At 48.6% G+C, this 13,394-nt stretch overlaps 1 non-coding gene across 1 annotated transcript; it reads left to right on the forward strand.

Moving 5' to 3' along the window:
- The first annotated feature begins 10,403 nt into the window (after nt 1-10,403).
- Nucleotides 10,404-10,475, forward strand: TRNAW-CCA. Its single transcript has one exon. It is a non-coding gene; the product is annotated as a tRNA-Trp (tRNA).
- The last annotated feature ends 2,919 nt before the right edge of the window (nt 10,476-13,394 follow it).

Genomic DNA, 13,394 nt, shown 5'->3' on the forward strand with positions numbered 1-13,394 from the left:
TCATCATCATCATCAATCGTATTTATTGAGCGCTTACTGTGAGCAGAGCACTGTACTAAGCGCTTGGGAAGTACAAGTTGGCAACATATGGAGACAGTCCTTACCCAACAGTGGGCTCACAGTCTAAAAGGGGGAGACAGAGAACAAAACCAAACATACTAACAAAATAAAATAAATAGAATAGATATGTACAAGTAAAATAAATAAATAAATAAATAGAGTAACAAATATGTACAAACATATATACATATATACAGGTGCTGTGGGGAAGGGAAGGAGGTAAGATGGGGGGATGGAGAGGGGGACGAGGGGGAGAGGAAGGAAGGGGCTCATTCTGGGAAGGCACACTACCCCTCGGAAAAGGTAATCCATCTGTCATCCACAGCTTGTACAGATGGCAAATGTTGCCCTTAAAAACTGGGACCACATATCAAATTTCTGTGTGGGCTGTTTTGATGGACAATTAGTGAGTCATGTCTACGGATAGGACATTTTTTCTTAGTTTTGTCCCCATACAACTCATCCGCTCATCATATTTTAGGGGTTTTTTTAGTCATTTTTTCCCATTCAACGGAGAATATGTTCTTTTGAAATAGTATAACTTTTTCATTTTTAATATCTATTTGAGCGCACCTATCCATGCTCATGGAGGAACGTGAGCAATAGAATCTGATCAAGTCGGTGGTAAATGCTGCCACCATGTGGACAATTCGGAAAACTCCAGACGTGTTAATATTACGCTGAACCACTCACGTCATTTTAATGATAATAGTTCAATGATGATGATGATGATGGCATTTATTAAGCTCTTACTATTTGCAAAGCACTGTTCTAAGCGCTGAGCACTGTTCTAATACAATCAATTGTATTTATTGAGCAATACTTGTGGTATTTATTAAGCACTATGTGTCAAGCACTGTATTAAACACTGGAGTAGATACAAGATAATCAGGTTCCACATGGGACTCACCAAGTAGGAGGGAGAATAGATTTTTTTTTTTGTTTAAGTGAAATACAGATTGGGAGTTACCGAGTACAGTTATTCTGACACACCAAATATTTCAGTCGACACTAGAACCAGCCTATGTCTTTGCGTTTTCTTTGATGAAAATATCTCTTGTTACTAAGTTTCATCAGTTGAGTGTTTCTCAGGTATGACTTGTGTTGTCTCTTACCTTATGTTTCTGTGATGTAAATCAAGGACAAGAATATTTGTAGAGCAAAAGATCAGTGCTTAGGACAGTGCTTGACATACAGTCAGCGCTTATCAAATACCACGAGTCCGTCCCCCTCTCCATCCCCCTCATCTTACCTCCTTCCCTTCCCCACAGCACCTTTATATATGTATATATGTTTGTACATATTTATTACTCTATTTATTTATTTATTTTACTTGTACATATCTATTCTATTTATTTTATTTTGTTAGTATGGTTTTGTTCTCTGTCTCCCCCTTTTAGACTGTGAGCCCACTGTTGGGTAGGGACTGTCTCTATATGTTGCCAACTTGTACTTCCCAAGTACTTAGTACAGTGCTCTGCACACAGTAAGCGCTCAATAAATATGATTGATTGATTGATTGATTGATATTAAAACCCCAATTTGTAGATGAGAGAACTGAGGTACAGAAAAGTTAAAAGTGAATTGCCCAAGGTCATAGCCTAGATTAAAACCCGGGCTCTCTGACACCCAGGCCCGTGCTCTTCCCACTAGACCATACTGCTTCCCTTCTGTTCAAGAGAAAGAGAGTTATCTATCTTCATGCATTAATAGATGTATCATTTAGGTAGATGTCTCTGCTCTTGAACACATTCCCAAAAAGAGATGCAAGTAATTATGAATCATTTTGAAGATTTGACGAATGCTATGGGCTGACAATAAGTCTACCAGACAATGGTATCTATTGCACACTATGGTATTTATTTTGTGCAGAGCACTGTACTAAGTGCTTGGGAGAATACAGTACAATGGAATTGGTAGAATCATTTCCTCCCTTAAGGAGTTTACGGTCGAGAGGGAGGGAGGCTGAAAAAAACTGAATTTATTATATACCAGCCTGTGTCTGGTACATCCTTCTTGTCTTGTTTTATACTGTCGAGTTATTTCCGACCCATAGCGACTCCATGTACACATCGCTCCCCAAATGTCCCACGTTCACTGATCACCCAGGACTTATTGCTGTCACTGAAATCTGCTCTCTGGGCAGTACGTGATCAAATGACGCATGGATAGACAAAGAAGGCAAAAACAAAATCAGCCAGTCAGCCTATCGTATTTATTGAGCACTTGCTGTATGCAGAGCACTGTACTAGGAGCTTGGGACAATGCAATATAACAATTTAACAGACACATTCCCTGCCCATAATGAGCTTACAATCTAGAGGGGGAGGCAGACATGAATATAAATAAATAAATTACAGATACAGAAATAAATGCTGTGGGGCTGGGAAGGGGGATGAATAAAGCGAGCAAGTCAGGGTGACACAGAAGGGAGTGGGAGAGGAGGAAAGCGAGGCTTGGTAAGGGAAAGCCTCTTGGAGGGGGAGAATAATTGTCTGTCGAATATGAGGAGGGAGGGTGTTCCAGACCAGAGACAGGATGTGGGCCAAATGAGATCGAGGTACAGTAAGAAGGTTAGTATTAGGGGAGTGAAGCGTGCAGGCTGGGTTGTAGTAGGGGAGTAGTGAGGTGAGGTAAAAGGACTTAAAGGTCAACTAAGCTTTTGGCGGTGGGACAGAAAAAATTGTGGTCACAATGGGGCAACCATTCCCTGTCAAGCTGAAGGTTTTATGGTGCCTAAACTGTTTGGTGTCTAAGTGTCAGCTCTTCCGTACATTTAACTCCCTTCTCAGGCCCCCTGTTCCTCCCCCTCCTCCTTCCCTCACCCCCAACGATCTGGCCTCCTACTTCATTAGTAAAATTAACTCCATCAGGTCTGAGCTCTCCAAAGTCACTCCTCCCCCTTCTCCAACCTCCCGGCTCTCAACCCTCTCTGCTACTCTCTCATCCTTCCCAGCAGTATCCTCAGATGAGATCTCCTCCCTCCTCTCAAGTGCTACTCCGGCCACCTGTGCTTCTGACCCAATTCCCTCTCATCTTATGAAATCTCTTGCTCCGTCCCTCATCCCCTCCTTAACTTCCATCTTCTACTGCTCACTCTCCACTGGTTCCTTCCGTTCTGCCATCAAACATGCCCATGTCTACCCCATCCTAAAAAAACCCTCTCTTGACCCCACCTCCCCTTCTAGTTATCGCCCTATCTCCATCCTACCGTTCCTTTCCAAACTCCTTGAACGAGTCGTCTACAACCGCTGCCTCGAATTCCTCAATTCTAACTCTCTCCTCGACCCCCTCCAATTTGGCTTCCATCCCCTACATTCCACCGAAACTGCCCTCTCCAAGGACACCAATGACCTCCTGCTTACCAAATCCAAAGGTTCCTACTCTATCCTAATCCTCCTCAACCTCTCAGCTGCCTTCGACACTGTGGACCACCCCCTTCTCCTCAACATGCTATCCAACCTTGGCTTCACAGACTCTGTCCCCTCCTGGTTCTCCTCTTGTCTCTCCAGCCATTCATTCTCAGTCTCTTTGCGGGCTCCTCCTCCCCCTCCCATCCCCTCACTGTAGGGGTTCCTCAAGGGTCAGTTCTTGGTCCCCTTCTGTTCTCTATCTACACCCACTCCCTTGGTGAACTGATTCACTCCCACGGCTTCAACTATCATCTCTACGCTGATGACACCCAAATCTACATCTCTGCCCCTGCTCTCTCTGCCTCCCTTCAGGCTCGGGTCTCCTCCTGCCTTCAGGACATCTCCATCTGGATGTCTGCCCACCATTTAAAACTCAATATGTCCAAGACTGAACGCCTTATCTTCTCTCCCAAACCCTGCCCTCTCCCTGACTTTCCCATCACTGCAGACGGCACTACCATCCTCCTCGTCTCACAAGCCTGCAACCTTGGTGTCATCCTCGACTCTGCTCTCTCGTTCAACCCTCACATCCAATCCGTCACCAAAAATTGCCGGTCTCACCTCCGCAACATCGTCAAGATCCGCCCTTTCCTCTCCATCCAAACCACTACCCTGCTGGTTCAGTCTCTCATCCTATCCCGACTGGATTACTGCATCAGGCAGAAACTCCTCACCCTCGCCTTCAAGGCTGTCCATCACCTTGCCCCCACCTACCTCACCTCCCTTCTCTCCTTCTACAGCCCAGTCCGCACCCTCCACTCCTCTGCCACTAATCTCCTCACCGTGCCTCGTTCTTGCCTGTCCCGCCGTCGACCCTCAGCCCATGTCATTCCCCTGGCCTGGAATGCCCTCCCTCCACACATCCGCCAAGCTAGCTCTCTTCCTCCTTTCAAGGCCCTACTGAGAGCTCACCTCCTCCAGGAGGCCTTCCCAGATTGAGCCCCCTCCTTCCTCTCCCCCTCCACCCCTTTTCCATCCCCCCCACCTTACCTCCTTCCCCTCCCCACAGCACCTGTGTATATGTATATATGTTTGTATGTATTCATTACTCTATTTATTTATTTTATTTGTACATATTTATTCTATTTATTTTATTTTGTTAATATGTTTTGTTTTGTTCTCTGTCTCCCCCTTCTAGACTGTGAGCCCACTGTTGGGTAGGGACCGTCTCTATATGTTGCCAACTTGTACTTCCCAAGTGTTTAGTCCAGTGCTCTGCACACAGTAAGCGCTCAATAAATACGATTGAATGAATGAATGAATAATGAATGAATGAATGAATCAGCCTCCTCTCTGATCTCCCATCCTCCTGTCTCTCCCCACTTCAGTCTGTACTTCACATTGCTGCCCGGATCATCTTTGTGCAGAAATGCTCTGGGCATGTCACTCCCCTCCTCAGAAATCTCCAGTGGCTACCAGTCAACCTATGCGTCAGGCAAAAACTCCTCACTCTTGGCTTCAAGGCTCTCCATCACCTCACCCCCTCCTACCTCACCTCCCTTCTTTCCTTCTACAGCCCAGCCCGCATCCTCCGCTCCTCTGCCGCTAACCTCCTCACTGTGAGTTGTTCTCGCCTGTCCCGCCTTCGACCCCCGGCCCACGTCCTCCCCCTGGCCTGGAATGCCCTCCCTCCGCACATCCGCCAAGCTAGCTCTCTTCCTCCCTTCAAAACCCTACTGAGACCTCACCTCCTCCAGGAGGCCTTCCCAGACTGAGCCCCCTTTTTTCTCTCCTCCTCCCCATCCCCCCACCCTACCTCCTTCCCCTCCCCACAGCACCTGTATATATGTTTGTACAGATTTATTACTCTATTCATCTTACTTGTACATATTTACTATTCTATTTATTTTGTTAATGGTGTGCATCTAGCTTTATTTTTATTTATTCTGATGACCTCACACCTGTCCACATGTTTTGTTTTGTTGTCTGTCTCCCCCTTCTAGTCTGTGAGCCCGTTATCGGGTAGGGACCGTCTCTATATATTGACAACTTGCACTTCCGAAGCGCTTAGTACAGTGCTCTCCACACAGTAAGTGCTCAATAAATTCGGTTGAATGAATGAATGAATGAATGAATAAGCTGTTGTGGTGCCCAACTTATATGGAACTAATAATAATAATAGTAATAATAATAATAATGATAAAAGCATTCATTAAGTACTTAGTATGCATCAAGAACTGTTCTAAATGCTGGGATAGATACAAGTTAATCACGTGGGATGCAGTCCCTGTTCCACAGGGGTCTCACAGTCTAAGAAGGTGGAAGGAAAGGTATTGAATCTCCATTTTGCAGATGAGGAAAGGATGATACCAGGACTTACCTCAAAAGATTCATCCAACTTCTTGAGCAGTTATGCGATAAGTAGTGTACTAAGTTCTGGGGCACATACAGGATAATCAGGTAGAATATAGTCCCTGGCCCACACAGCATTCATAGTCTAAGGAGGAGGGAGAACGGTTATTGAATCCCCCATTTTACAGATGAGGAAATAGAGGCACAGAGAAGTGAATTTCAGTGCTCGGCACATAGTAAGCGCTTAACAAATACCATAATAATAATAAGTGACTTGCCCAAGGTCGCAGAGCAGGCCAGTGGTAGAGCTGGGATTAGAACTCAAGTCGTTAGACTCTTAGGCTGGTGTGCTTTCCACAGGGCCATGCTACTTTCCATCAGCTGCGGATCATACTGAATATCAAAAGGCAGGGCAAGATTACCAAAATTGAGGGCCTGGAATACAGTCAGCTCATCAGCAGTACAGCGTTTGAGCACGGGTCTGGGAGCTCACCAGCCTAGCAGAATGAGCACGGGACTGGGAGTCAGGGGACCCGGGTTCTAATCCTGGGCCTGCTCATTAGTTGCTGTGTGACCTTGGGCAAGTCACTTACCTTCTCTGGGCCTCGGTTACCTCATCTGTAAAATGAGGATTAAGTCCTCCTCCCTCCAATTTAGACTGTGAGCCCCATATGGGACAGGGACTGTGTCCAACCTGATAAACTCGGCTCACTGTGGGACCACTTCGGGGGGCTAACTGGGCCCACTGTTGGGTAGGGACTGTCTCTATATGTTGCCAATTTGTACTTCCCAAGCGCTTAGTACAGTGCTCTGCACATAGTAAGCGCTCAATAAATACGATTGATGATGATGATGATGATGGAGCCAACCGGCTCACTGCGGGAACACTGCCGGGGGCCAACTGGGCCTGCTTAGACCACGCTGGCTCACTGCAGATACACTACCAGGGGCTGACTGAGTCCATTTGAAGCCATGCCAGCTCACCGCAAGAGCACTGATGGGGGCCAACTGGGCCTGCTTGGATCCACACTGGCTAACTGCAGGAGCACTGATAGGGGCTGATTGGGCCCACTTGGACCCACACTGGCTCACTGAGGGACCACTACCCCGGGCCGACTGGGGCCACGTGGAGTCACGTCGGCTCACTGTAGGAGTGCTGCCAGGGGTTGACCGGGCCCACTTGGAGCCACTCCAGCTCACTTCAAGTTTATCCTTTCCTTCCTTAACTCTGCCCTCTCCTCTGCCAGACAAAACTATTTTCCCTCCCTTATTGACACCCATGCCCATCATCATCATCATCATCATCATCAATCGTATTTATTGAGCGCTTACTGTGTGCAGAGCACTGTACTAAGCGCTTGGGAAGTACAAGTGGTAACATACAGAGACAGTCCCTACCCAGCAGTGGGCTCACAGTCTAAAAGGGGGAGACAGAGAACAAAACCAAACATACCAACAAAATAAAATCGTCCCCATCAGCTAGCTGGGCCTGCTGGGAGCCATCCTGGTTCACTGCAGGAGCACTGCTGGGAGCTGAACGGTCCCGCTCAGAACCACACCAGCTGATTGCAAGAGCGCTGAGCTGCTGGCACACTGGAGGTCAGACCCCAGGCCGTGGCCTCCGTGGTGGGCAGGAGCTGCCCCAGGGCCAGCTCCACTCCTTGGCTCATATGCCAGGAAAGGGCAGCTCAGTACCATCATCATCATCAATCGTATTTATGGAGCGCTTACTATGTGCAGAGCACTGTACTAAGCGCTTGGGAAGTACAAATTTGCAACATATAGAGACAGTCCCTACCCAACAGTGGGCTCACAGTCTAAAAGGGGGAGACAGAGAAGAAAACCAAACATACTAACAAAATAAAATAAATAGAATAGATAGGTACAAATAAAATAAATAAATAAATAAATAGAGTAAAAAATATGTACAAACATATATACATATATACAGGTGCTGTGGGGAAGGGAAGGAGGTAAGATGGGGGCGATGGAGAGGAGGATGAGGGGGAGAGGAAGGAAGGGGCTCAGTCTGGGAAGGCCTCCTGGAGGAGGTGAGCTCTCATCAGGGCCTTGAAGGGAGGAAGAGAGCAAGCTTGGCGGATGGGCAGAGGGAGGGTACCACCTACCCAGCCACCCCTCCCCCTCCTCAGCGCCACTTTGGTGTCCCCAGCCCAGGGAGCTCGGCTCAGAGCCAGGGAAAGAAAAAAAGTAGCTACTTTGAAAACATTCAAATCAGAACAGGTGTATTGACAATTATTCTTTTAGGGAAGCAGTGTGGCCTACAGGGAAAGAGCCGTGGGCCTGCAAGTCAGAGGACTTGGCTTCTAACCCCAGCTCTGCCACTTTGCCAGCTGTGTGACCCTGGGCAAGTCACATAGCTTCTCTGTGCTTCTGTTTCCTCACTGTAAAATGAGAAATCTTTTTCCCTTCTGCTTAGACTTAGTACAGTGCCTCAGCGCTTAGTATGGGGCCTGGGACATAGTAAGCACTTAATAAATACCGTGATGATTATTATTCTTATTATTAGACTGTGAGCCCCATGTGGGACAGGGACTGGGCCCAACCTGGTTATCTTGGATCTACCCCAGTACTCCGTGGCATGCTTGACAACCCTGTTGTATCATAGTCTCCCAAGTGCTTAGTACAGTGTTCTGTACAAAGTAAGCACTCAGTAAACACTAAGTAAATAATAAGCACTTAACAAGTACTAAGTAACAAATACTTATTATTATTGTTATGATAAGATTATTAGCAGCGCCCCATTCTAGACCCTTCCACTTTATTTCCACCCACAGCCATGTCATAGTGGAGCCAGCGGCCAAGCTCCAAAAACCAGTGGTATTCACTGAGTGTCTACAGTGGCTATTCTGCTGCTGCTCCTGGGTCAAGTGCAGACCCTCCCCCTGTTGAAAACAGTGTGGCATGGTGCAGGGGGCTTAGCTGCAAGTGAAGAACATTCCCACCCTACCTTCACAGGGAACTTAGAAATTCACTCTTGTAAGCGGGGATCTGAACAGATGTCCAACTCACTCTGCAGACTCTTCCACACAGCTCCTAGATATTTGGTGCTTCTTTCCTGGTTTCATTCTGGAAAAGCCCATTATGCAGGGGAGCAATCCCTCCAGTGGCCCTACATTCATCCCTTCCACACAGAAAAACAAAGGAAGAGTCAGAAGCATTTTATATATTGAGAAGCAGTCAGCCAATTGCATTTATTGTGTGCTTACTGTGTGCAGAGCACTGTACGAAGCACTTGGGAGGGTACAGTACAACAATAAACAGACACAGTCACTGCCCACAATGACCTTGCAGGCTAGAGATCTGTGAACAGTCTCCAGATCTATGAAACCAACCGCTGAGCATTTGTTTTGGAAAGCACCGGTTCTCGTCTGTTCCAAATTTCACTTCAGTTCCCCAATCGGTTCCCCTCGATCCCCCTTGGAAGGTGCATTTTTTTTGTACTGCTGAGACTGCTTTATGCTGCCCTCTGCCCCGGGCACACGCAGACCAGACAGACAGGAGCAGAGGACCCGGACCCGAGCCCTGAGGACCTGCATCGCAGGAGGCTTTGGCTTTTGGAGGGAGTGAGCCAACGCTTGGCCAAGCTAGGCCCTGAGGAGGAGCTAGGGGAGGAAAGAGGCCCCGGGCACTGGTCTCAGGAGCAAACACAGATGCTGGTAAGGTGGAGGTGCCAAGGACTTCCAGGGAGGCTGTGGGGGAGAAGCCTGAGAAAATGCCACCATTTCAGAGCAACTGAAGCAACCAGACATTAGCAGGGCCGGCCCCAGGCAGGGATGTCAAGCGAGGCTTTGGGTCTCCCGGGACACCAGCTGGAAACCCACCCCAGATACCCCTCAGGGGGGTCGGCCACAATCTGCCGACAAACTTCATTTGCCGCTCTTCTCCCAGCCTCTCCAAATGGGCTCAAATCTTTCTGGTTTTTTACATTGGCTCAACAAGATTTGTCATTTATATTTCCTCCCTGATGCTGGCTGCCGGACGGGAGACTAAAGCTGAGGGAATGGGAGGTGTTAGATTCGGTCCCCAGATCACAAATGTGGAGAGGGCCGAGGCCTGAAGGCTCTCCTGCCATTTGGGGAGATGACGAGGCCTGAATCTGCTCCCGACAGCTGAGAGAGCAGCAGCAGCAGGAGGAAGGGAGCTGTCGGGATCAGATGCGATCCCGGGGGGGCCCACCCCCTCATCTCCCAAAATATCCCAAATCTTCCGCTTTTGTGATCTGGGAATGTTGCCCTGACTGAGCCGGGGGCCCTGTGTCGAGGGAATGGGTCCACGGCTTCTGCATCAAAGTTGTTTGGGCTGCTGACGTAGGGTTCTGAGTCCAGGGCTCAGGGGGCCAGGGGAGGGGCCCACAGGGAGTCGGACTCACACTTCGTGGCCCATGCATGGCTGCATCCAGGGCCGCTCAACTCCCAGGGTGGATTTTTCCCCAACCATCAGCCCGCCAGTCAACACCACATCTGGTTTCCCACTGGCTCTCGGGGGCCCCCCCATCCAGTGGGGGCCGGTGAGAGCAGAGGTCGCTGGGGCGCTTAGAACAGTGCCTTTACTTACAACAGTGCCAGCGTTTAGAACAGTGCTCGGCACATAGTAAGCGCTTAACAAATACCACGTGGAGGCCTCGTGGTGCAATGGTAGCGCGTCTGACTCCAGATCAGAAGGTTGCGTGTTCAAATCACGTCGGGGTCAAACGTTCTGGGGAAGCAGCGTGGCTCGGGGGAAAGAGCCTGGGCTTTGGAGTCAGAGCTCATCAGTTCAAATCCCGGCTCCGCCACTTGTCAGTTCTGTGACTTTGGGCAAGTCACTTAACTTCTCTGTGCCTCAGTTACCTCATCTGTAAAAAATGGGGATTCGGACTGTGAGCACCCCCTGGGACAACCTGATCACCTTGTAAACTTCCCAGCACTTAGAACAGTGCTTTGCACATAGTAAGCACTTAATAAATGCCATTATTATTATTATTATGGTCCCATGGCCCATCCATCTGAACACACATTTCCTACGGGTCTGTGGTTGACAAACGCCCGTGCGGCCTGCAGCTCTGGCCGCTCTCTGGCCCGGCTCAATCCGGACTGCCCAAACTGGGCCTGGCGGGACGCTAATGGACAGCCCTAACTGGAGGATGGGCTCCATCCCGGTGGACCCAGGGACCGACTCGGCTGCCTGCCAACACCATGCCATGTGGGGCCGGGCTCACATGGGCGGCAGAACATCCCCAGATTCCCTACCGGCATCCTCTCCCAAATGGATCGGGAAAGCCTGCCGGCGTCACCCTCTTGGCATCAAAACAACCACAGAAACTGGGCTGGAAACGCTAACCGGTTCACATTGCTGGTGACACATGCTGGGTACTGTGAAGTGAGGACCTCGTTTGGCGTTGATGCCAACATCTCAGGAAATTCTGTTTCTTATGGAGGATTTTAGAATAATGGAGCCAGTCTTATTTTTCAAAAAATTTTGAGAATTTGAAGTAATCCTTTTTAAGTACTTACTGTAAAAATCTCTGAAACGTGTACTGATATACTTAGACCAGCTTTAGCCCAGGGGGTGGAGGAGGGTAACTAAAGAAATGGGGGGTGGGAGGGAGAGTAGCGTAGCCTAACGGAAAGAGCCCATGCCAGGGAGTCAGAGGATCTGGGATCTAATTCTGACTCCGCCACTGATCTGCTGTGTGACCTTGGGCTAGTCACTTCACTTCTCTGTGCCTCAGTTCCCTCATCTGCAAAGTGGGGGTTAAGACTGTGCATATCATGTGGGACAGGGAATGTGTCCAACACAATTATTCTGTAGCTACTGCAGTGCTTAGTACAGTGCCTGGCACATTCATTCATTCATTCATTCAATTGTATTTACTGAGCACTTACTGTGTGCAGAGCACTGTACTAAGCGCTTTAGAAGTACAAGTCGGCAACATATAGAGATGGCCCCTACCCAACAATGGGCTCACAGTCTAGAAGGAGGAGACAGACAACAAAACAAAACATGTAGACAGGTGTCAAAACTGTCAGAATAAATAGAATTATAGCTATATGCACATCATTAATAAAATAGAGTAGTAAATATGTACAAGTAAAATAAATAGAGTAATAAATCTGTACAAATATATACAAGTTCCTTGGGGAGGGGAAGGAGGTAGGGCGGGGGGGCTGATGGGGAGGAGTAGAGGAAAAAGGGGGCTCAGCCTGGGAAGGCCTCCTGGAGGAGGTGAGCTCTCAGTAGGGCTTTGAAGGGAGAAAGAGAGCTAGTTTGGCAGATGTGCGGAGGGAGGGCATTCCAGGACAGGGGAACAATGTGGGCCACGGGTCGATGGCCGGACAGGCAGGAACAAGGCAGAGTGAGGAGGTTAGTGGCAGAGGAGCAGAGGCTATGGGCTGGGCTGTAGAAGGAGAGAAGGGAGGTGAGGTAGGAGGGGGCGAGGTAATGGAGAGCTTTGAAGCCGAGACTGAGAAGTTTTTGCTTGATTCGTAGGTTGAGAGGCAACCACTGGAGATTTTTGAGCAGGGGAGTGACATGCCCAGAGCGTTTCTGTACAAAGATAATCCAGGTAGCAGAGTGAAGTATAGCCTGAAGTGGGGAAAGACAGGAGGATGGGAGATCAGAGAGGAGGCTGATGCAGTAATCCAGTTGGGATAGGATGAGAGATTGAAGCAGCAAGGTAGCAAGGTTTGGAGGGAGAGGAAAGGGTGGATCTTGGCAATGTTGTGGAGGTGAGACCAGCAGGTTTTGATGACAGATTGGATGTGTGGGGTGAATGAGAGAGCGGAGTTGAGGATGACACCAAGGTTGAGGGCTTGTGAGATGGGAAGGACGGTAGTGCCATCTACAGTAAGGGGAAAGTCAGGGAGAGGACAGGGTTTGGGAGGGAAGATAAGGAGCTCAGTCTTGGATATGTTGAGTTTTAGATGGTGGGCAGACATCCACATGGAGATGTCCTGAAGGCAGGAGATACAAGCCTGGAGGGAAAGAGAGAACACGGGAGGAGATGTAGATTTGGGTGTCATCAACTATCTCTATGATAGTTGAAGCCATGGAAGCGAATGAGTTCACCAAGGGAGTGAGTATAGATAGAGAACAGAAGGGGACCAAGAACTGACCCTTGAGGAACCCCTACAATAAGGGGATGGGAGGGGGAGGAGAAGACTGTGAAGGAGACTGAGAATGAACATCCAGAGTGATAAGAGGAGAACCAGGAGGGGATGGGGTCTGTAAAGTCAAGGTCGGATAGCGTGTGGAGGACAAGGGGGTGGTTCACAGTGTTGAAGGCAGCTGAGATGTCGAGGAGGATTGGGATAGAGCAGGAGCCATTGGATTTGGCAAGAAGGAGGTTACTGATGACCTTTGAGAGGGCAGTTTTGGTGGAGTGTAGGGGACGGAAACATAGTAAGCACTCAACAAAGACCAAAATTATTGTAGCCAAAGGGAATCCCGAGAGAACTGGGCTCATTGACTTAGAGCCATCAAAGCCATCAATCAATCAGTGGTGTTTACTGAGCCTTTACTGTATGCAGAGTGCTGTATTAAGCACTAGAGAGAGTAATAATGTTTCGTCTTGTCTGTCTTCCTCTTCTAAAGCCCATTGTTGGGAGGTACCATCCCTATATGTTGCCG

Source organism: Tachyglossus aculeatus, chromosome 1, assembly GCF_015852505.1.
Source record: "Tachyglossus aculeatus isolate mTacAcu1 chromosome 1, mTacAcu1.pri, whole genome shotgun sequence".
NCBI lineage: Eukaryota > Metazoa > Chordata > Mammalia > Monotremata > Tachyglossidae > Tachyglossus > Tachyglossus aculeatus.